The sequence below is a fragment of the Lissotriton helveticus genome, chromosome 9, assembly GCF_964261635.1.
Source record: "Lissotriton helveticus chromosome 9, aLisHel1.1, whole genome shotgun sequence".
NCBI lineage: Eukaryota > Metazoa > Chordata > Amphibia > Caudata > Salamandridae > Lissotriton > Lissotriton helveticus.
In genome coordinates, this window is record NC_136070.1 from 106365573 (window position 1) to 106388934 (window position 23362).

The following is a 23362-nucleotide window of genomic DNA, read 5'->3' on the forward strand; positions in this document are numbered from 1 at the left end:
GATAATATATACAAGCACTGCATGTGGCAACAGCTACATAATCTAACTACATAATCCACGGAACGTGTCATTATTGTAGCTTTTCCAAGAGTTTGCACCTTTAGGAAACTCTCCCAGTTTCATTTTAATATAAAGTCTGGCAACCTTTGCCTCTAGATTTACAGTTAGATAGAATTGTAATTTTTACCTATTCTTGGTGAGGTAAAAACCGGGGTCTAACGTCTAATATTGTCACAATGCCTGTTATCATTATTAAAACTACACAGTTAAATAATTTTTTCAACCATAGTTTCAATCAAACGCTAAATTCTTTATGTAAAACATAATCTTTTGACACATCTAATAAATTTACTGCACGGTTTATGTTCTCCATATTTGACTTTCCAGTTTATCTAAAGAGTCTAATTATTTTATTGCAGTGCATTTTTAACCATACAACAAAACGGCTAGACTTAGGGGCACATATATTCTGCCTAGGGCTGTTATATTTCTTCTACCCAATGAAGAAGTGTAACAGACTCAAAACAGCAGAAGACGCCTTTGCATTTGATTCCTAATATGTCATGAAAAGTTCAAATTACTTTGGAATGCTATGCCTTTACAATCGGGATCTCATGCTTTACTATAATCCATTTTCATGCTATCCTAAACCATCTTTTACTTAAACTCTGTATCTTTGTCTTCTTAAGATTAATTTGTAAATCAAGAAATAGCATAAAGCCATCCGTAGTCAATTGATGCTGCAGACCTAAGAGTGTCTTATCCATAACAAAATATTTGATATCAAAGGACCTCCTAGTGCCAGAGGATAGCACCTTTGTTAGCCCAGTTCTTTCAGATAATCAGGCATACACAGTGGAAACAATAAGGGGACTAACACACCAATTTTCAATTTTCTTTGTATATTTTAACAAAACTCTGACCCAGGTGTGATAGTGTGGCGTTTAATCAATAAATGTAACAAGCCATGTGGAATACTCCAGGCTTTCAATTTGTTCCAAAGAGTGCCTCGGTCAACTCTGCCAAATGCATGGGATAGGCTGAAAACCCAATTAATTTTACTACTAGGTAGGTTGACGGATATTAAAATGGATATCTTATCAAACAATCTAGAGAGTCCCCTTCTGACCTATAAAGTATGGTACATGTTTTCTGAGGGGAATAGAATGGAGAAGTCACACAATGCCCAATAAAGTAATGCTTTATTTGACATAGTGAGGAGTATTTATATGTATTTGTGAAGTTTATGTAGTATCTGGGGACCCTTGTGCAGTAACTGGATTGGAGTGCTCCTAGAAAGTCTTTCCATAGCTAGATCATTGTATTACTCCAGGAAGATTGGTGCAGACCAGTAATTATCACTAAACACACCTAAGTGAATCCACACTTCTTAGAGCCCCCTTACATACTCACCTCACTGCACAATTATTCATGCATGTTTTGGCTTGCAACTAACCTAACACGTTAATCAAGGTCCAGCCTTTAACAATTCAGGCAGTCAAGGCATGCAGGATCTAGTCTTCACCATTTCAGACAAGACTTGCAGGCTGTGGCTGATAGCAATTAACAATATGGCAAAGGCAGTTTAGCTCCACCATACAATAATGTGGGGAAGGCATGTAGGCTCCAGCCAGCAGTGTTTTGGATATGGCAAGTTGGGTCTGGCCTGCAACTATTTAGACAGGGCACGCAATCTGCAGCAAGTAACATTTTGGACATGTCAAGAAGATTTTGGTCTGCTGCCATTTGAGTAAGGCATGCAACAATCTGGACAGTGCAGGCAACCAATTGGAAAAGAAAAATGAGCTGCAAAGCCATACCTGTGGTAGTAGTCACTATACAAATCACAGGTAACAATAACAATGACAAAGTATGTGGGGCATTTGCCAATACTACTAAAATACATCTACAACAGCTAGTAACAAGATAATTTAAAAAAAACTTTTATCTAAAAAAGAAAGATAAGGAATAGTGATGGGAATGGAAGAGGAGAACAAGAGTGTTCAAATAGAATTTAATGGTTATGTATAAAATAATTAGGTGTATACCCTAAAAATATTAATTGAAAGAGCAATGAAGCAAAGAAACAAATTATAACCATAGAAATTGATGACTATCTATTAAACAAAGAACAGTTTTGCAGAAAACACATTACAAAGATGCTTGACCTTTATCATTTCACATATTATTCTTGCGCATTCAACAATAGGCAGCCCTATTCCTATTTTGTTGCAGGGAAGTCCCAGCAAGTTTGTGATTAAAACAACCTTGACCCCACCATAATATATAGACTGATTTAGTATCCCTTTTTTCCAGTGTAAAGTTAAATGTAAGTAGTTGCATCAGTCATTATATAATATATTTTCCTTTTATGGGTAGAGTGGCCATTCATCCTAATCAAATATCATGTGTAGACAGTCTATCACACATAAAGAAAAAAACTGAGCAACAGCAAATTAATAAAAAGCCACATGAGTGAAAATGTCAATGGTAGAGGGGCATGACCAAAAAAGCTCAGAAATAGTTATTGAACTTCAAAGGTGTTATAGGAGTACAAAATAATCTATTACATAGGCGATACATAGTTTGGGTACTACTAGCAGCACATACAATACATCTTCATAATTGAAGTGGCCAAATAGTTTTACAATCTGTCTCCCATTCTAAATATTTGTTTTGCCTAACCCTATTTATAAGTAGCACATTTAAGAGGGAGTGTATTTTAGAAGTTTCAAAAGGATGAACATCTTACTTTTTTAAGACGAATCTGTAAAAAACTGATAAATATTATTATGAAATTTCGAATTACTTGGTATCAGTACAACCTCCAGTAGGTAGGTACTCTCCTGTGCATGGGCGTAAACAAACACTTGAAGATTTATTCAGTATCTTCTGTGTTGCATATTGTCTAAAAGTATCCTTTACAAATTTAGGTGACTGAGAGTCAGAGAAGACCATAGTGATTGATAAGGTGGATGTTGAAACTATTAATATTAGTCTTAGGCAAACCAAGTCTGCTTTAACTTATCTCAATCAAATGATCAAGTGACTTGAGGATCCTGTATTTTTCTCTTTCACTTTCTCTGTTGACTTCAAGTGGTGTGGGGCAGCCCGTTGGAGATCAAAACCAAAGGTACAAGGAGATGGAGTGTTCAGGATTAACCGTGTATTCCCAGGGTTGCGTGCAATTGAGTGGAATATGCAGATGTAAAGCCTGATCCTCTAAATTGTACAAAAAATGTACTCATGGGGTTTTATCCTGTGTTAAGATCAAAACTATCATGTAGTTTAAAACAGGTGCCACAGCAGCTCCTGGCAATGAACGACTATCATATATTCCTAGGTGCTGTTGTGGGATGAATTTACAAATTCCATGTTACTCATACACGTTACTTGTTATGCTTTTATAAAACTACATTGTATAGATAGTTGTGCCAGTGTCATTGCAATTTAAAAGTGCAATTGCACTTAAATCTTTTTTTCTATTAGGGAAAAATATTTCCCAATAGAAAATCCTTCCTCCTACATCCCACCTAGGAATGGTCTGTCCCCATTCTCACCCTGAATACCCCTTGATTCAGATTCACTCCTGACCCTGACAGGAGTAAATCTCCAATGGTATCCAGCTTGCACCTTGCACATATTTGCAATAGGCCCACTCAATTTGTTCTCCAAATTTCCAAGGCATTTGAGCCCATGGAATGATCACTGTTCTCCCCCTCTGAGCAATTTTGTTAAAACTAAAATAAGTTCCACCTTTTTTAATAAGAAACACCATTGTACTCTCCTAACACACGCCTAGGTTTAGCTTAGTTAAGAAAATGGCTTTGTGAATTAGTCTCCCACTAATTCTGGAGGCTGTGCTGACAAGTTCATCTTGATAAGTTGTTGAAGAAAGCAATTTATGTGTAGCTTATAAGGAAGAAAGTGCATAATTTGGCTGTGACACAGAACATGGTGATTAAGGCAGCTCTTTTTTGTGTTTTACATCCTTGTTTTCATCTTTCTGTACAGTAAATATTTCAATTCACTAGCAGACCAATGGTTTTAACACTATTACATTTGTATTGTTTTGCATACAGCAATCAATCAATCAATCAATCAATCATAGACATTTATAGAGCGCTCTACTTACCCGGAGGGTCTCAAGGCGCTAGGGGGGGGTGCTGCTACTGCCCGAACAGCCAGGTCTTGAGCTTCTTCCTGAAGGCGAGGTGGTCTTGGGTCAGGCGCAGGTCGGTCGGGAGGGAGTTCCAGGTCTTGGCAGCCAGGTAGGAGAAGGACCTTTCTCCTGTTGTCGTTCTTCGGATGCGGGGGACGGCGGCGAGGGCGTGACTGGCTGATCGGAGGTGTCGTTTGGGAGCGTAGAAGTTGATGCGGTTGTTGAGGTAGCTCGGGCCTTGATCGTGTAGGGCTTTGTGTGCGTGGGTGAGGAGACGGAAGGTGATTCTCTTGTTGACCGGGAGCCAGTGCAGGTCTCTTAGGTGTCCGGAGATGTGGCTGTGTCGTGGGATGTCGAGGATGAGTCTGGCTGAGGCGTTCTGGATCCGTTGGAGTCTCTTCTGGAGCTTGGCGGTGGTTCCGGCGTAGAGGGCGTTGCCGTAGTCCAGTCGGCTGGTGACGAGGGCCTGGGTGACAGTCTTCCTGGTCTCGGTGGGGATCCACCGGAAGATTTTCCGTAGCATGCGCAGGATGTTGAAGCACAACGAGGAGACTGCGTTGACTTGCTTGGTCATGGAGAGGGAGGAGTCCAGGATGAAGCCCAGGTTGCGTGCGTGGTCTGTCGGTTTGGGTGCAGTTCCCAGGGCGGGGGGCCACCAGGAGTCGTCCCAGGCGGAGGGCGAGGATCCCAGGATGAGGACTTCCGTCTTGTCCGAGTTCAGCTTCAGGCGGCTGGTCGACATCCACTCGGCTACTTCTTTCATTCCTTCGTGGAGGTTGGCTCTGGCGGCGGCGGGGTCGTTGGTAAGGGAGAGGATCAGCTGGGTATCGTCGGCGTAGGAGATGATGTTCAGGTTGTGTTGGCGTGCGATGGCCGCGAGGGGGCTCATGTAGACGTTGAAGAGGGTTGGGCTCAGCGAGGATCCTTGGGGTACGCCACAGATGACTTCGGTGGCCTTTGATTTGTACGGAGGTAGGCGGACTCTCTGGGTTCTTCCGTCGAGGAAGGAGATGATCCATTCCAGTGCCTTCTCCTGGATTCCGACGTCGTAGAGGCGCTGCACTAGGGTGCGGTGGCAGACGGTGTCGAAGGCCGCGGAGAGGTCTAGGAGGATGAGCGCCGCTGTTTCTCCGTTATCCATCAGGGTTCGGATGTCATCGGTGGCAGCGATGAGGGCGGTCTCGGTGCTGTGGTTGGCTCGGAAGCCAGACTGTGAGGGGTCGAGGGATCCGTTCGTCTCAAGGAAGGCGGCCAGCTGCTTGTTGACGGTCTTCTCGATGACTTTGGCTGGAAACGGGAGGAGCGAGATGGGGCGGTAATTCTTCAGTTCGGTGGGGTCCGCTGTTGGTTTCTTGAGTAGAGCGCTGAGTTCGGCGTGCTTCCAGCTCTCAGGGAAGGTGGCGGTGTCGAATGAGGTGTTGATGATGTCCCGCAGGTGGGGTGCGATGACAGCGTCGGCCTTGTTGAAGACGTGGTGAGGGCAAGGGTCGGTCGGAGATCCGGAGTGGATGGAGTTCATCGTGCGGACGGTGTCTTCGGTGCTGATAGGAGTCCAGGCGCGGAGGGTGGTGGTGGGGGGCGGTGGTTCGGTTGAGTCGGGCGTGGCGTTCGTCGGTTGGGTGTTGAAGCTGTTGTGTATGTCCGCGATCTTGTTGTGGAAGTAGGAGGCGAGGGAGTTGCAGAGTTCTTGCGATGGGGTGATGTCGTTGTTTCCGGCGTTGGGGTTGGAGAGCTCTTTCACGATGTTGAAGAGTTCCTTGCAGTTGTGTGCGTTGTTGTCCAGTCGGTCCTTGAATGCAGTTTTCTTGGTGTCGCGGATCAGCTGGTGGTGCTTCCGGGTGGCAAGCTTGAGGGTGGTCATGTTGTCCGGTGTTGGCTCCCTTCTCCAGGCTTTCTCGAGGGCTCGGCAGTTCTTATTGGAGCTCTTGAGTTCGTCGGTGAACCATGGGGCCTTCTTGCTGCCGGGTCTGCTGGGCGGGGTCTTCAGTGGGGCGAGTACGTCCGCGCAGTTGCTGATCCACTTCGTGAGGTTGTCGGCGGCCTGGCTGGGGTTCGCTGAGCTGGCGGGAGGGTGCTGGCTCAGGGCAGCGGCGAGCTGGTCGGCTGTGATCTTGCTCCAGCTTCTTCGGGCAACCTGTTGCTGGTGGTGGTGGGTCGTCGTTCTTCTGAAGGTGAAGTGGACGCAGCTGTGGTCCGTCCAGTGGAGTCCAGTGGCGTGGCTGAAGGTGATGTCTTTGCTGGATGAGAAGACGGCGTCGAGTGTGTGTCCGGCGAGGTGGGTGGGGGTGGTCACCAGCTGCTTGAGTCCGAGGTTGGCGAGGTTGTCCAGCAGGGTGGTGGTGTTGCGGTCGTTGTTGTTCTCCAGGTGGAAGTTGATGTCCCCCAGGAGGATGTAGTCAGCGGAGGGGAGGGCATGCGGGCTGACGAAGTCGGCGATGTCCTCGCTGAATCGTGTGCGTGGTCCAGGGGGTCGGTAGATCAGGGTGCCTCTGAGGGTGGTCTTCGGGTCGGTGTGGATCTGGAAGTGTAGGTGTTCGGCGGTGGTCAGGATGTCGTCTGTGCTGGTCGTGATGCGGATGGTGTCCCTGTGGATGATGGCGATGCCTCCTCCTATCTGGTTGGCAGTGCGGTCCCTCCGGGTGATCTTGTAGCCCTCTGGGATGGCGATGGCGATGTCGGGAGCTGAAGAGGCGTTCATCCAGGTCTCCGTGAGGAAGGCAACGTCTGGTGCTGTGGTGTCGATGAGGTTCCAGAGTTCGATGGCGTGTCTGTGGACTGAGCGGGTGTTGAGCAGGATGCACTTCAGGTGGTTGGTGCTGGTGTTCGTCTTGGCGGGTGCTGGTGCGAGGCAGGTCCGGATGCAGGTGAACTTGCAGGACTGGCAGATGAAGGGTCCGTGGGTGCGTCTCGGGGTGGCACGGTAGCATCCCGGGGCTTGTCCGTCGTTGAGTGCGATGAGGGTGGCGGCGTCGTACGTCCGGCGGGTGGGCTGGGGTCTGCGGAGGCCAGGGGTCCTGGCGCTGGGCGCGGGCCAGGCGCGGACGGGCGCAGACGGGCTTACCTTTGGCGCACCTTCGGCGCTCAGTCGGTGCTCCCGCTGCGCGCGTCCGCTGCGCGGTCGCTGAGGGGGCGTCATAAGAAGGGATCCTGGAGGGCGGGTCAGGCGGGAGGCGGGGAGCGCGTGGGCCTATCGGTAGGCGGGGGGGCGGGGTCGCGTCAAAACCGGCGCGAAATCCAGGCGGCCGGCCCTGCGGCAGCTGGGGCGCCGGGCTGGATCGGCGATCAGGCAGCAGGTAAGTGGCAGGCAGCAGGCGGGGAGCGAGGGGGCAACCAGGCCGAGGGCACAGTGGTCGCTGCAAGAGTGGGGTCGGGGTCCCCTTAAGAAGGGATCCTGGAGGGCGGGTCAGGCGGGAGGCGGGGAGCGCGTGGGCCTATCGGTAGGCGGGGGGGCGGGGTCGCGTCAAAACCGGCGCGAAATCCAGGCGGCCGGCCCTGCGGCGGCTGGGGCGCCGGGCTGGATCGGCGATCAGGCAGCAGGTAAGTGGCAGGCAGCAGGCGGGGAGCGAGGGGGCAACCAGGCCGAGGGCACAGTGGTCGCTGCAAGAGTGGGGTCGGGGTCCCCTTAAGAAGGGATCCTGGAGGGCGGGTCAGGCGGCAGGCGGGGAGCGCGTGGGCCTATCAGTAGGCGGGGGGGCGGGGTCGCGTCAAAACCGGCGCGAAATCCAGGCGGCCGGCCCTGCGGCGGCTGGGGCGCCGGGCTGGATCGGCGATCAGGCGGGCGGCCCTGCGGCGGCTGGGGCGCCGGGATGGATCGGCAGCAGGCAGCAGGTAAGTGGCAGGCAGCAGGCGGGGAGCGAGGGGTCAGCCAGGCCGAGGGCACAATTTACTTGCAGTTCTCTGGCATGCTGGTAATAGTTTACTTACATCTGCTAAGTGGTATCATATCATTTATGATGTGAGCAAATACTACCATAATTTCTTAGCTCATCTTTGCCATTGCAGATGCGACCTCCCATATGCAAATCAGGCTCGACTATAGCATAAAATGAGCAGTTCAGCTTTAACTGCTAAGCTGTGTCGCCCCTGTTTTGGCCTAGTTGGTCCTCCTCAATGAGGTGCAACTTGAGTCTTAAAGCCTGACAAGCTTAGAATCATCTTGTGGGCATGCCTTACGTAGGAGCCTCAGTTAGCACAAACAATAATGGATGGAATGCTTGTATTACTGAAAGCAACCGGTTGCTGCACAGCAATAAAGAACCTTTGGAATGGAATGCAGTCCAAATTGTATGTATGCAGGCTATTGGAAATGAGTAGCCACCAATGCATGCTACCATACAGTCACTTTGGACCTCGCGACAGAAATCTCTCCTATCTTGGTGTTCAGCTCTGAATGTCAATGGTGGGAAAGTGGCTCACTTTGAAGACTGACTTTGAAGACCTGAACATTACCTCTCAAGGGACATCTTTGTCTGCTAAATGACCCTGAAGGGCAGAGATCCTGTTATTAGAAAAAGTCATACATTTGCACCCTAAGGTTTACTAAATAAAATGTATGCAGATTTAAAGCTTTTTAGAATTCCCAAAGCATTTGCAGGTTATGCCTTTGAATTTTCACCATAGGAATAGGAACATGCAAAACTCATCCAAACATGTATTTGAACTAGAATGCAAAACTAAATAACTAGAAACTTGCTAAGAGCCATGTACTATTTAGAGTACATTATTTCCTCCTCATTAATTATTTTGAGGCTCAGGGTCATCATTCAAAATGTGTTATTATAATGACCCTGGAGCACATTATCAAGGAACGGTATTAAAATTATCGCCGCTTTAGTGGCAGGAAAGTGACGCTAAAGTGGTGATGATGGGATTGATAATATGCCCTTGAGAATTCCAATAGAAGCTCATTTTCTGGTGTGAACATGGGCTTCTATTGGAATTCTCTACAGCATATTATCAAGCCCATTATCGTAGTTTATCGGCAGTTTCCTGCCGCTAAAGCGGCGATAATTTTAACGCCGTTCCTTGATAATATGCCCCTTGGTGCCTTCTAATGAGCAGATCCTTCAATATTTCTAGACATGTTCATCATCCAAGCTATAATAGAAGTACCCCATTTTGAGGCTTAATATGAAGACTGCAATAAAATGTTGCAACTCTTTCATTCATTGTAAAAAATATTACTTCACTTATTAAAATTAGGCAGGGTTTTTGTTTCTAAAATAGATAGATAGATGGATTGTTAAATCTTATTGCTATTGTTTACACCTTTCAAATAGTTGGGATGATATTTTCTAATGACTTCAAGCAGCAAGTTAAAAAAGATTGTCAGAGTCATGCTTAACAAGCAAAGTATTAAAGTAACAATTTGGTATTAATGTCATGCATTATAGATGACCTACTTGTGGGGAACAATTCTGTGTCATTTTATTTAATTAGGAGCCTGAAACAAATCAATACTTCTGTTGTATTGTAGTTTGGTGATGTGACCTCTAAGTTGAAATAAAAAGAGGATTATGGTTATGTCATCTGCAGAGTCAATAAACCTACATCTGCAGGCTCTTCCACTCAATTTTCTTGTTTACTGTTGATATTTGTAGATGGTTCAAAAGTGATTCTGACAAAAGAGGAAATAGAAGTGATCTACCACAACATCAATTTTGATATCAACCAGCAATAATTTAATGTTCCAATATATTGTGAATGTAAGTATATCTATTGAAGTATAAATGTACTCTCCTTAAATCCACACCTTCGTAACCTTGACAAGATGCACAGATCATCGAGGTAAGCAAATGTGGAGTTAATAATAGTAAATCTACACTTACCTGATCATGATTACCTTAGAGATATGTAAGTGGTTGATATTTTGAATACACTAATATTACAGGTTAATAAGAAAATAAGTAATCAATAGTTCAACGTACATGTGGAATAGAATAGATGTAAGTGGAAACCCTTGGCATAGCATCATTTTAATTTCAATGGTGGTGACAAGGTTAGTATAAACAGTGTACGGATTTTTGGATTGAAATAGGATGCATTGATTAACAGTGGGTACTTTGAAAAGATCCACATTTCTTTAGTCGAGAAATATAATCAAAAGCATTTTCTGCATTTGATAAAAGTATGCCGATGGGTGATTTTATGTGTTGTGCAAATAAAGATATTTTGATGTCTAATCTAGTGGTGTCAGAAGAAAATCTGTTTAAAAACTGCTTTATGTAGATGTAGCCAGGAAGGACTATAACAAAAGAGACTATCAGATGGAGCTCTAACATGCATTTCAAAGTTATAATTTATGAGGGAAATTGATCTGTAGTTGGATACATTAGTGTTTTCATTCCTTGTTTTTGGGATAAAATGTAGGTCAGTTTGAGCAAAGATCCTCTTAGAGTGCAAGTGTTTGAGAAAGTACTCTGTATGATTTGGAGAAAAATTATTCATGTACGCTTCTCACAATCCTGCTAAGGTCAGTTACTCTTTCTGCATTTTCTTGATAATTATTTTACTTCTTTCAAAGTTATTGCATTTTCTAAATCATCTTTGCCTTCATGAGAAAGAGATGGGAATTTAAGACTATTAAGCAGGTTCTTAATTGCTTGAGCAATGGTTTACTTTTTTTTATATAGATGCAGGTATATTTCCTGAAACTTTTGCCTACTTTCTTTATACTTGGTGAGGGTGTATGTTTACTTTTTCGGATGCTGGGATTTGTGCTCTTTTTAAGTGAACAGAGTTAGTCAGTGTCCTTTTGCTGTAAATGGCTTTAAAGCCATGTTTGCTTTCCATTGGAGATACCATAGCTTGCGTGACATTGCAGTGTGTTTCTCATATGGCCCTTTGTCATTCTCCCTATCTTAATTTAATCATGCATGTTATAGGCCACTTTGGTTTTGCACATGTTGCTAAATATCACAATTGCCTTTGTGCCACATTGTATTTTTCACACGGAACTAGCACGTTTTTGTATTTCATTCTTTTCCGAGGATTCAGTCTGAACAGCCAGACAAGTTAAAACAACATTGCTCCTTGTTATTCTCTCTGGTCAGACACTAGCACCTAGACATAATAAAGGTATGTAGATGCGGTGTTTGAATGCACATATCTTGTCCTATAACTGAGGACAGGGGTTCTGAAAAAACACACACAGAGTGAATGTCCTGAGATGAGAGTGAGCCGTCAGCTGGGATGTAGAATATCCACTTAATTATGTTAAGCTAAGGAGTCCACCACTAAACCCAGAGATATATACTATATGACCAATTTGCTTCAATAGTATGTGAGGGGTTAGGCAGATGTGTCAGATTACATGACAGGACTTTTCAAGGTGTCCGGTTTATTAACCATGCTGATGATAATATTGATATGTATTTGTTTTCTAATTGTGGTGCAATTATTACATCTTAGAGCACGATAGTTTAGATAAACATTGTAAGCTTTCTTCATGTCTCTTTCTTATCTTATTGTGGACAAGTACACGTAAGAGAGAGAAAGGGTGTGTCCGGTTACCATGATCCCTGAGAGGGTCAAGAAGGTTGTGTTCTGGCATGCCAAATCACTTGTCTCTCTGGAAAGTTGAGGAGGGCAAGTGAAGCACTATAACTAGTTGGACTCGGGCTCATAGATAATGCTGTGGTATGATGACTCAGTACCCTACATACTGATGTTCTATGGTCCCAAGCTTAGTTCTTTTCCTGAGCAGAATCCCTGCAACATCATGTGAGTGTCACCCATTAACATACATACATTTTTGCCAGCCATGCAACCTGTATTTCCTTAATCTGAATTTTGAAATTGAGAATATCGTTCTCCCGTGCAGTGATTGAGAGACAAATGCACACCAATTGAGCTTTAAATGCATATCACAATTTTATTGAGTTGTGTTCTTAGATTGGGAGTTGATTTTTCCAACGTGGACTGGTTTATCAAGAAAGCCGGAGTCCTTTCTCTATCTTTTCAATTGCTACCTTTTCCTGTTGTAGCTACATTGATCTATAATATGGCATGCCCCACAATTCAGATGAATGAGATAGTATTGGTGGTTGCATGATACAACAATGCATGCCTTAACCACACATGCCTAAATAACCCGGTTTGAACCACCACAGCGCCTTTACCACGCATGCCTTTACAACGTATGCCTTTACAATGGATTTTGTTGTAAAGGCATGATTGGTAAAGGGAGATGATTGGTAAAGATCAAACCATATCCCCCCGAGCCTAAAAACCCAATACCCCAACCCTGCAATCCACACACTCCAGCCCTAATAACTAACCCTAGTCCCCCCAAGCCCTAAACTCCGTCCCCTGCTTAAAAAACTACCCGACCCCCGTCCTCCCACACTGAGCCTTAAACTGACCCTCAGTCCATAAAACTTGTCCCCAGGCTCTAAAAACTACCCCCACCTGAGCCATAAAACCGGCCCCCAGCAAAAAACTACCCCCCAGCCCCACTTACCAAGCGGCATCCCGGCCCTTGCTCTCCCGATCCTTCCTGTTCCTCTCCCCGCCCATCCACCCTGCATCTGGAGCGCTGACTGCCTTAACCACTCACATGCGTGGTTCAGGCAAGCGCTGTTCCCAGTATTGGCTGATGTTTATGATTCTCTGTTCCATTAATCAAGGTGGTAGTCTATACATGTTTGTTAAGAGAGATTTTATGGCCGGAGCCACTAAAACATGTCCATAGTTAAATAAAATTTGAATGTATTTTCTAATGGGTACTGATGGAAGGTGTTGTCCTATAATGCTATTTAATGCGCATTTTGAAGCTTTTTCGGATATTTTATAATTCTAAGTAGTCAAAGAAGAGTATTTTCTATATACTTTATGCAGTTATCATTCTCTTTTCCTTTGGGTAGCACAACAATAAGTGTATGCTGTTGTTGACTACAGTTTCAAAAGCGTCTCATGTGTTTTCAGGAAATAAATCTTGTTTATTGCTAAAGGATGTTTGTTACCACACGTTCAGAGCTGCAGTTGTTGTTTTCTGAAGTGCTGTGAATTACATTTTGCAGTTATTAAATTAGCTTTTTATGTGTCTATTATCCCTAGAGCTACCTCTATATTCTTGGTGCAGGTTATTTAATGATCATGCATCATCTTTCTCCCGTTTCTTCTCCTGACATTTTGCAGATGACATTAGCAGTGTATTTGTTTTGTGTGTCTTTTGAACACTGTCCTTTTTTAAGTTCAATATTGTGTAAGTTTTAAAGGCAGTAGCGAATTATACTGTTTTGTTTGATGATCTAGGATTTTTCATGGGACTTGCCTCACTGCCGTATCGTGGCTCTGGGTACTAGGAGTCTGCTATGCAACTCTTAGTAAATGTATGTGTTCTGCAGCTCGCCTGTCTAATATTGGAATTTCAGGCCACGTGTTTGGGACTGGATAGAATCCTTCTTGGACAAAAGATCTCAACAAGTGTGGGTCCCGCCCTTCTCATCCACTCCCAGAAGAATTATTACAGGTGTCTCCCAGGGCTCCACATTGAGCCCTTTGCTTTTTAACGTATATATGACCCCATTGATATATCTGGCGGAAGGATTGGGTGCCAAAATTATAGCTTACGCTGATGACACCCAGCTGCTTTTCATTTGGAAGAAAGATGAGACTTCTGTGGAATCAGCTAGAAACTGCCTGATGGAAGTCTTTAATTAGCTGTCCCAGGCTCATCTTAAATGTAATGAGGAAAAATCAGAGGTCCTTCTCTATGGGACCTTCCCGCCAAATTTTCGAGATGATTTGTGGCCAGTGGGCTTCTCTAAACTTACAACCCAGGGTAGTCCAGCAAAAAACCTGGGAGTTTGGTTTAGCGAAGATCTTGGATTTCGTGCTCAGATCAATAAGCTGGCAGGAGTGTGCTTTGGCACATTGAAGCTTCATAAGAAATTCTTGCCGCTCCTGCCAAAAGTGGCCAAAGAAATGGTGACCCGCGCTCTTATTTTGTCATGCCTTGACTACGCCAATTCCCTTTATATTGGCCTTCCTTGCTACCAGATAAAAAAGCTCCAGACCGTTCAGAATGCGGCCGCTCAAATGCTGTTAGGCATTCCACGCGGCTATGGTATTAAGCAGTCTTTACGCGACATGCTTTGGCTTCCTGTTGACAAGCGCATTTTGTTTAAGGCACTAACTATCACTCATAGTGCCCTTTACAAGTCTGGGCCCTGCTATCTTAGGAGGGGCTTTAACTTCTAAATGCCACCCAGGCTTCTTCGGTCAACAGGTCAATGCTTTGTTGCCGTCCCTCGCTACCGCCTTGCCAGAACGGGAGGGACCTCCCTTTCCGTAAGGGCAGCCAGGGCCTGGACCGCTTGCCCTTTCAGATTAGAAATAATTATGATCTGAGGATATTTAGGTAGCAATTGAAAACCTTACTTTTTAATTAGATGGCGTAGCTTCTACTTTCCCTCCTGCTCACCCCTGCACTGGTCTATCGCGCCGGGACACTTCCGGGTCACTGAGCGCGTTATAAATTTGCGGTAACATAACATAACACACATGGTAGCAAACAGTTACATCCAATCAGCAACTCTGAAATATTGCTTTAATACATTGATGGAGATATTGCACTAAAGGAAGAAAAATCAGAAGTCATGTATAGGCTGCAGTCAGGTGCCAGGCCACTAACTGAAGTGACTTTAAAAGGAAGACTTCAGGACGGTCATTGCATTAGTAAGCACATTGCAAAATATATAGTTTTTGACAAGTTTAACGGTCTGTTTTTAACATTTGCTAAGTCCGTCGTTGGTAAAGCCTTAGACCATTTGAGACTTGGGTGCAAAATGGGTAGAAGTGAACAATGACAACATGAGATATTAATGGCTTACCAGTAATTAAATTGAAATATGCTAAAGGCTGAAGCAGACTTTCCATATCATAAGAGTCAACTTTATGATTAAAGCTAGTTATTGTTTCCAAAGATGACTTGAGGGAAAGGAAAGAGAAAATTTATTTTAATTATATAATGAATCAAAAATTCTTTCAGATTCTCAGTAAGTATGCCTGCATGATGTTGGTATCAAAATTCATCAATTCTATCTAAAGACAAGAGTCCCCAAAACTGGCTCTGACACAACTGAACTACCTCCCTTCATGCACCCCGAGTGACACTAATTAGATTTCCCCAGCTTAGAGGTAAAAAGTGTTTCTCACCAAAGCAAATTACTTTGAGGAGCAGATGGCCTGCTGTCTGAACTCTTGCAGAAAGGCTTGGGGAAGCAAGCATTTACTTATACTTAACTAGGACTATGAGCGGTGGTGAAAACTCATATAATTTAACAATAATAGGCAAGAAACCTGGTAGTGTGTCAAATGTGTGTGTTTATTTACACATTTACACTCAACAAGGTTCTGGTGAGACTTGGTCTTTGAAGCTCATCTTTGTTACAACGAGCCTCACTCCTGTCTCCCAGCACCAGTCTGAGACCTAGCCCTGTCCCTACTTTGGCACAAGTGTCATTATCTTAATGCTGTACTGTTATGTATCTCTCTGGTCTGCTCGCAATTTTATTGCCATTCTGTGTTTACTCCCTTTGACTGCGTTTGACCCAGAGATGTCCACACAAGTATGTTGAAGTAACCTTTGATCACTTCTTGTAAAGTGCTCTGATACCCCCGGGTCTTGCTAGCGCTATATAAACCAAAAAATTATTTTGGTGGAGAATTGAAGCTCTCCTTTTCTCATGCTCACTCTTTAGAGGACTGAGGGAGATTCTCAAAGTGGACCTTTGATCCTTCCATCTTTGAAAGCATCCAGGATATTGCTTTCTTGGATAATCATACCTCAAGTCAAGGGCAGCAAAGATAAGATACTAGCTGGGGTGAGAATTCATCAGTGATAGGTTATGGCCCTATACCAAACCGTGTTCAAGTTCTAAAATTTTTTAGAACTCTCACCAGCTGCACCTCTGAACCCAACTGGACTTGGAGAAGAACAGTAGAGGAAGACTATGCCATCTGTGTCTGCAGTAGAAAAGTACTGAGACATCTCTCTGTCTGTCCCTTTTACTCTAGCATTCTCATGGTTCTTAGTAAATGCATTTTCATTGTTGGTGCAAGAGTGGCCTCTGGTCACCATATGAACCTAGCACATAAGCTAACACCAACGTTTATGACCCAATTGTTTCCAGTAGCCATTTAATGATTTGTTTTTTTCAAAAATGTGTATCTTCTCATTCATGTAGCCAATTCTTGTAGTTACGTCATTGCGATTTTCTTATTTTTATAAAAGGGTTTGGCATTTTTACTGGGTGGTTTCTTACATTTGATACTGCCTAGATACTTTATTTCATTTCTCCGAGGAAGTATTATTGCTTTGTGCCATAACCATTAGGGGGTAAATCCAGGAGCTATAATTGAATCTCTATGTACCTAACAAGGCACTGGGGGCCTAATTGACTTAAAAATGAAGCGCCACTGTGCCTCAAGCCAATTTGCTGCACCAAGCTGGTTCATTCTAAAAGCACAGGGATGAGTCGTATTAACAATAATATGATGCGTCCATGTGCTTTCCTCTTCGCTGGCGCATGACTGGCTGCCATGCTCCTCTGCAGACAGCCTTGCGTCATGTTGCATGGGTACCTGTGCTGCGGGGATGATTGTTTTTGTGCATTAAGGGACACCTTCCTCTTGGGGACTCTCTTCAGTGAGAGGATGTGGCTAACGGCTAGAGCAGTCGACCTCAGAGCTGGGAAACCAGGTGTGAATCTTGACTGCGATGCTCAACATCCTGTGATTCTGGGCAGATCACTTAATCTCCCCGGGCCTAGCAAAAATGAATGTATCTGTCTGTTACTGGTACTCATGTAATGCACTCTGATACCTTTGGGTATAGTTTGCTCTATATAAAACTCCCCAAAAAATATCATAAACAAAAAAATGTAATTGATGCAATTGTCCTCTTTCTGTATGTGCTGCAGAATGCATCACACATAGAAAGAGGAAAAAACGAGGAGAAATAAAAGCAATACCCATGGAATGCCCTTACACGTAGAGTAATGCAAAATGAAAGAGCCCATTTTTACAAGGTCATGAAAAGTCACACAAGGTGACTTTAAATGGCCTTGTAAATATGGGCAAGCCCATTGCGCTGCAGGTGCGTAAAAAAAAGGGATGCACCAGTGGCGCAAGGGCCTTGTAAATGAGGTCTTGGATTCCTTTTTGCGGCTGCCCACCAAGATCTGACAAAAGTCTCATTTGTTTTTATTTTGAGTGTTACCATTGTATTGGGAATTACGATAGTTGTGTCACTGATGGCACAGTTGAAATTTGAGGAGTCAGAAGTATTAGCATATGGTTGTAATAACACGAGGAATCATTTCTTCAGATAGTGCCAAATTGCCAAACAATGTTTCACACTATTGATGAATTATTGGGCTGCAAGTTGTTGAAAAATAATGCAATATTCATTCAGCATTAATCAATAGCTCAATGAAAGAAATTAAAACCGTTGCTGATAGACCACTGTTGTGATACTTGCTTTTGTGTTTAAGAAGCCTTCATAAACATTGAGGAGCCTGCAATATTCTGCTACCCAAAACTGGTTCCTGCTGCGTTAGCACTCCTGCCAGCCCAAACAAATCATAAACCTAAACAGATTTCTGGGCTAGCAACTCAGTCTGAACAGGGAGTGTAACCTGCAATTAAGAACCAAGCGGCGATAATGGGCTTGATAATATGCCCTTGTGAATTCCCATAGAAGCCCAGGTTCTGGTGTTAACCTGGGCTTCTATGGGAATTGACAAGGGCATATCATCAAGCCCATTATTGCCGCTTTAGCTGCAGTTTCCTGCCGATAAAAGCGGCGATAATGTATCACCCTTTCTTGATAATATGGCCCAAGGAGTCCTGACCAACACCTAATTTCAAAGTCAATTAAAGCACAATTGTACTCAAATTGTGACAGTGTTTCCTTTAAACAGTGTGTAATCAAAAAATTAGGGTGCAGTCTGTACCACTTCTAGTTAGCTACTAGCTTTTCCAACAGGCCAGTACCATCGGATTCTCAGGCCAATACCTTTCTGTGGCACCGGAGCGTATGGGGGTATAAGATGAAACTCAACATCTACAGCCTTGGTTTGTAATGAAATCAAAACAAAGACATATTTTTATACATGCTATGTGACTGCATTAGGTTACACTTTTGTTTGCATGAGATATGGAAAGTAATATCAGACATTCATCAGATGAAAGACCATATCTCATTCATAAATGCATTTAAAATCAATGGTAATAATTCTCCAAGTACAGGAAAATCAGTTTGACATACTAATAGCTGCAGCAATTTCAAATTTGACATTGAACTGGAGAAAATTGTGGATAGCTTAGCCAAGATATATTGTAGAGAGGATATATTTCATCCATTAACTTATCTTTATGACCATTCTACAGTGTGAGGCCATCTCCACTGCCAAACTACAAGAAAGATAGAAATGTTTTTTTCTTTCTAGAAAGTAACGAATAGAGCTAAACTGATGTCAATGCCCAACATTACCATCAGCAAAGAATGACCTTTGAAAAAATGTACCTTCCCTGCACTCCTTTATATAAGCTCTGTAAATGCAAGACTCCCCATGCTTCCCTTTTACCATTTTACCATTTAACGCCTTTAACGTTATCTTTAACTTCTGGACATAGCTACAGCTGTCTGTCTTTTCTTTCTAATCTCTGCATGAACATCTGCTCGCATTCTGTGCCTACGCAGGGCCTTATTTATGAGAAGTGTGGCATCACTGCGACAAAGCAGCGATGCGACTCTTCTCAGTGCACCCTCCTTGCGACACCATCAATGTATTATATTTACTGTATGACGCATCATGACGTAAGGAATTACAGATCTGTCAGTATTACTGACATATCTGTGGTCGCAAAACTGATGCATAGCTGGAGTTGTGTCGTGACACAACTCCAGTAATGTTCCTTTCACATGGGGCAAGCCCCATTTGAAAGGGCCTTCGTAAGTCTTACACCTGCTATTAGGCAGGCATAAGATAGTGACGTAGTAGCATCCTAGAAGTGGTGCACTGAAATCTTATAGATTTCAATGCGCAACTTCTACAAGGCTTTTTGCGGAGTAACGCCCACCTTGCATACATTATAACTGGCGCAGGTATAATGTGGTGCAGGGGTATACAAAGTGTTGCATCTGCCTAGATATGTCACTTTGTAAATGGGGTGCAACGTGGCACATTTTATACGCCTCTGGTGCGTCACAAAAAGTGACAAAATGGCTGCACAAAAGTCTTTAGTGTTCATGCAGCCAGTATAAGGCCATCTGATAAGTTGAACTGAAGTTGTTTCTGTCTATATAGTCTCTGTGACAGCATCTCATGCTCGGTATGGTAGTTTTAATATTACAGATGACGTCACAATATGCACCATTGATGATGACATATGTTGTGTGAGGTCATAAACAGTGCATTGTGTGAAAAACATTACTGTTTACAGTGAGGTCTCAAATGTTGCTTCCCTGAGGTTATTATGTCTCGTATCTTAACCATATGTTTCTTGTGATGTGTGATTGCCTTGTGACACATAGTGCATACTGTGACGAAGGTGAGCATGGTGGCTGATATGTTAGACCAGGCAGGAAGCCATCAGGATAATGAGAGAGGTGAGTCCACACCACCAGAAGAAAGAGTGATGGTGGAGAGAGCTGGTTTTCGGATACATAAAGGAGGGGAGCCCTCTAATGTTACTTTCAGGTCAAGGAAAAGAGGGGAAAAAATAACAAGTACTAGCGAAATTCCCTCAAGACCTATATACTTTTCATCAATAGCCTAGTTTGCATACATTTACTTCAGTCATGCACAACAATAACATCAAAACTAATGAGTTTCATTTCTTTTGATATTTTATTTCATCATTCTTTTGTTTATAAATTCATCATTATATTTGGTAATTTTCATTGCTTGAAAAATATTTTTATCTTTTTTTAAAGTATACACTTTCTTGTACAAAATACATATTTTGGCAAATATCACAAAATTATTACAAAACGAGAAAAAGAGAAGAAACCTGGACTGTAAAAATGCAATAAATACAATACCACTCATACTTACACAATCATTCTAACCTATTACCATCCACACATTCCATACAAATGTAGTATCTAAACAAATCTTGATTTATTAAGGCAGAAGAAAGAATGAATCTACCCAAATTTGTCACCATCAGATGTAAAAATGGGTCCACGCAAGGTGGTTTTCCTCAGGGTGCAGCTGAAAAAGAGGATGTTGATGTCATCTGCACTAGGGCCACATCTGCAGGAAAAATAACTTATTCCACGAGTACTTCACATGCCCACTCTGTGAAAATGATTTAAATGTATGAAAGGTCACTTGCTAAATCTTTCAACCTTTCATGTGAGCAGAAGATAAAAGGAAAAGAGAGAAGAGCAGGCGCAGTACCAGAATGGATAAGCAGAAGACGCTGGTTACAGAGAGTGTTCCTATGTCAGAGCTGCAAGAAATGCATCAAGAAAATGGCCCTAGAATATATTAATGGGCTACTAAGGTGACAAGTCGTTAGTCAACTATATGGCTTGAGGCTGAGTAGTGCACTCCGTGGTTAAAGTGTTTGTGACTAATGTGTTCTGATGAGGTAGGAAGAAATATGTTAGGGAATATTATGTTAATTGCCACTTATTTAGCACTTACAACATGACATTATAGGGCATTGCCAATGTGGTTGCCCTTTCATGTGGACTTGAAGTGACATCAGTTAATTTTGTACGTAGTTTACTAATATTAGGATGTGTGAGGCTAGATGATAGTTTGTTCAATTTTTAGTTTAGAGTTGTTTTTTTATTTGAGTTAGTGTGAAAGTAAAATGTGGCAATCCTGGAAGATCTTTGTAGTCGCTTGAATGTATGGCTTAGTGCGGTGAAGGAGTGTGGATGGGTGTGATGAAGGACTGTTCTAAGTTTCTTTGCATTAGGTGGTCGGCTGTCTTTGCTCAGCTTGAGTAAGGTGTTCTACATATACATCCCAATTCAAGTATGTAGTTATGATGCAATATTTTTTTGCATCAGGTTGTAGCATGGGTGCATGAATATAGCTTAACATGGATGGGCCTCTGCAGTGAGACACTGTTAGATTATGCCATGGTTCGGAGCTGTGTTGTGTGCCTACTGCCTAATGGTATCCTGGGTACCAATAAGTACTGTTGATGCAGGTCATAAATAGGCTGTGAAGATTCTAACCGGGCCATGGTGGGGAGGCAGGTGAAATGCAAAGGTATCAGTCTCATTTAAAGTACACTGCAGTACGTTACTCAAGTCTTGTGCTGTAGAATCACTGTGGATATTCAAATATAACTTTCTAAACAAAAAATGAATTCACCAGTGTTGTAAGAACTGCCCTTTGAGTTGAATTCCGTTGAATGTGTCTTAATGATTCCCCACTTTGGGTCATGTGTTTATCATGGACTTGAATTCATCAAAACACTAGAGATAACACTAGAGATCATACGCTCTTTGACCACTAGTAGAGACTTAATCTGTTCCCCACTGCTTACCCCTTCAACAGCTTTTTATTTGATACTGGCTGAGAAGTTAGGGGATGGTAAGTAGAAGAACTACAGAAAGCAAACTGCACAGGTGAATTCATGTTTACCTTCTGTTCCACGTGCTGCCACCATAGCCCTTGTCATTAGGGGTAGCAAGGGAAGTGTCAAGCACGATAAAGAGCAAGCCAGGAGTAGCTGCTGCCAACCCTGCCTAACCATAACTAATATCCATGGCTCCTGGTGTCGCAAATTCAATGTGCGTTTGCAAACCTCTTTTTAATCACAGCTTGGGTCTGATTCACAAAGGTAATTTACGCTTTTGAGTAATTTAAACTTTCAAGTAATTTTACAAGTTTTTGGCTATTCATAGAATCTGAGTGTATGTTAAAGTGTAAGAGTCAATTGCACATGTAAAGTGCTCAAAAGTGTAAGTTACATTTGTGAATAGTCGCAGGCCCTTCAATTTGGTGGAGACATGTAAGTTATACTTTTGTAGTAAATGTACTCTTGGATATCGTGACTAGCTAAAACGTAGTAAACTTACTCAAAAGTGTAAATTACCTTTGTGAATTAGGCCTTTAGTTTTTATGGCAGCATAGTCACATATGTTTACTGGATATTTCAGCTCAAGGCTCCTAAAAATATGGTAAACTTATAAAGCCCAATCCATTGATAACCAGTATTGCAAGTTGAGGCAATCGTTTTTCTCCACACCTCTCACTGTAACAGAATTGAACAGGGATTATTAATTCATTCTCTCATACACTGCCATTGGATGTATCCTGTATTTGCCACCCATAACTCCCTTCTGCTTTGTCTTCCTTGTCACCATTTTCAAATGATCACCTCGGTTTGAATGCCTCTACTAGGATTCTAGTCATTACACAACAAGTACACAACTCACTGATGCAAAGCCTTCATTGCTTGCATCTCCATGTTAGGCCTTTCAGTGGGTAGAATCTGTAAGCAGCCTCTCTACACCACTAATGGACACCCCAATCCTATTTTCTAACTTTCTTTTCACCCTCTACCCAGTATGGGGAAGACTGTTAGCTACTTGTCTAGATGATCCCTCATATCAATCTTTTTTTTGCTTGCCGTAGTGAAGTTCTCTTGCATACCAGATACAAGCCACAGCCCTTCCAGGTCTCGTGCTCACTGAAATTGCTTAAGGTTATAGTCAGCAAAACACACTAGGTCCCCTATTTAAATATTGGCAGACTTCCTGTTTCTCTGCCAGGGAATCGGAGTAAATGTATCAATCACCCTGATGAAGGTACCGCCTGCCAAATTTATAAATGTCCACCGGCCTAGTGGACATTTTCAGAATTGACAGGAACCACTGTCACAGATCACACAGATGGATCAATTTGGTGCCACAACCTCATTGTGCTAGACCGCTTGGCCACTGGTTGTGGGTATTGCAATTAGGTATTGTTTCAACATGCTACTCATCTTCAGGCATTACAGAAGAAATGTTGAAGCTGAAGAAAAAGAAAGGTACATAGCAATATATAATACTTATTAATACATGTTGATACATGTCAATAATTATGAATATTTAAATCGGATTTATAGCAGATTTCAATTTGATAGTTTTCTACATGATTGTGTTGGCCATTTTAGTTCTACATTTTTGGTGTGGCAGTCTAGATCCAACGTGGGCATGCACATGACATGCTCTGA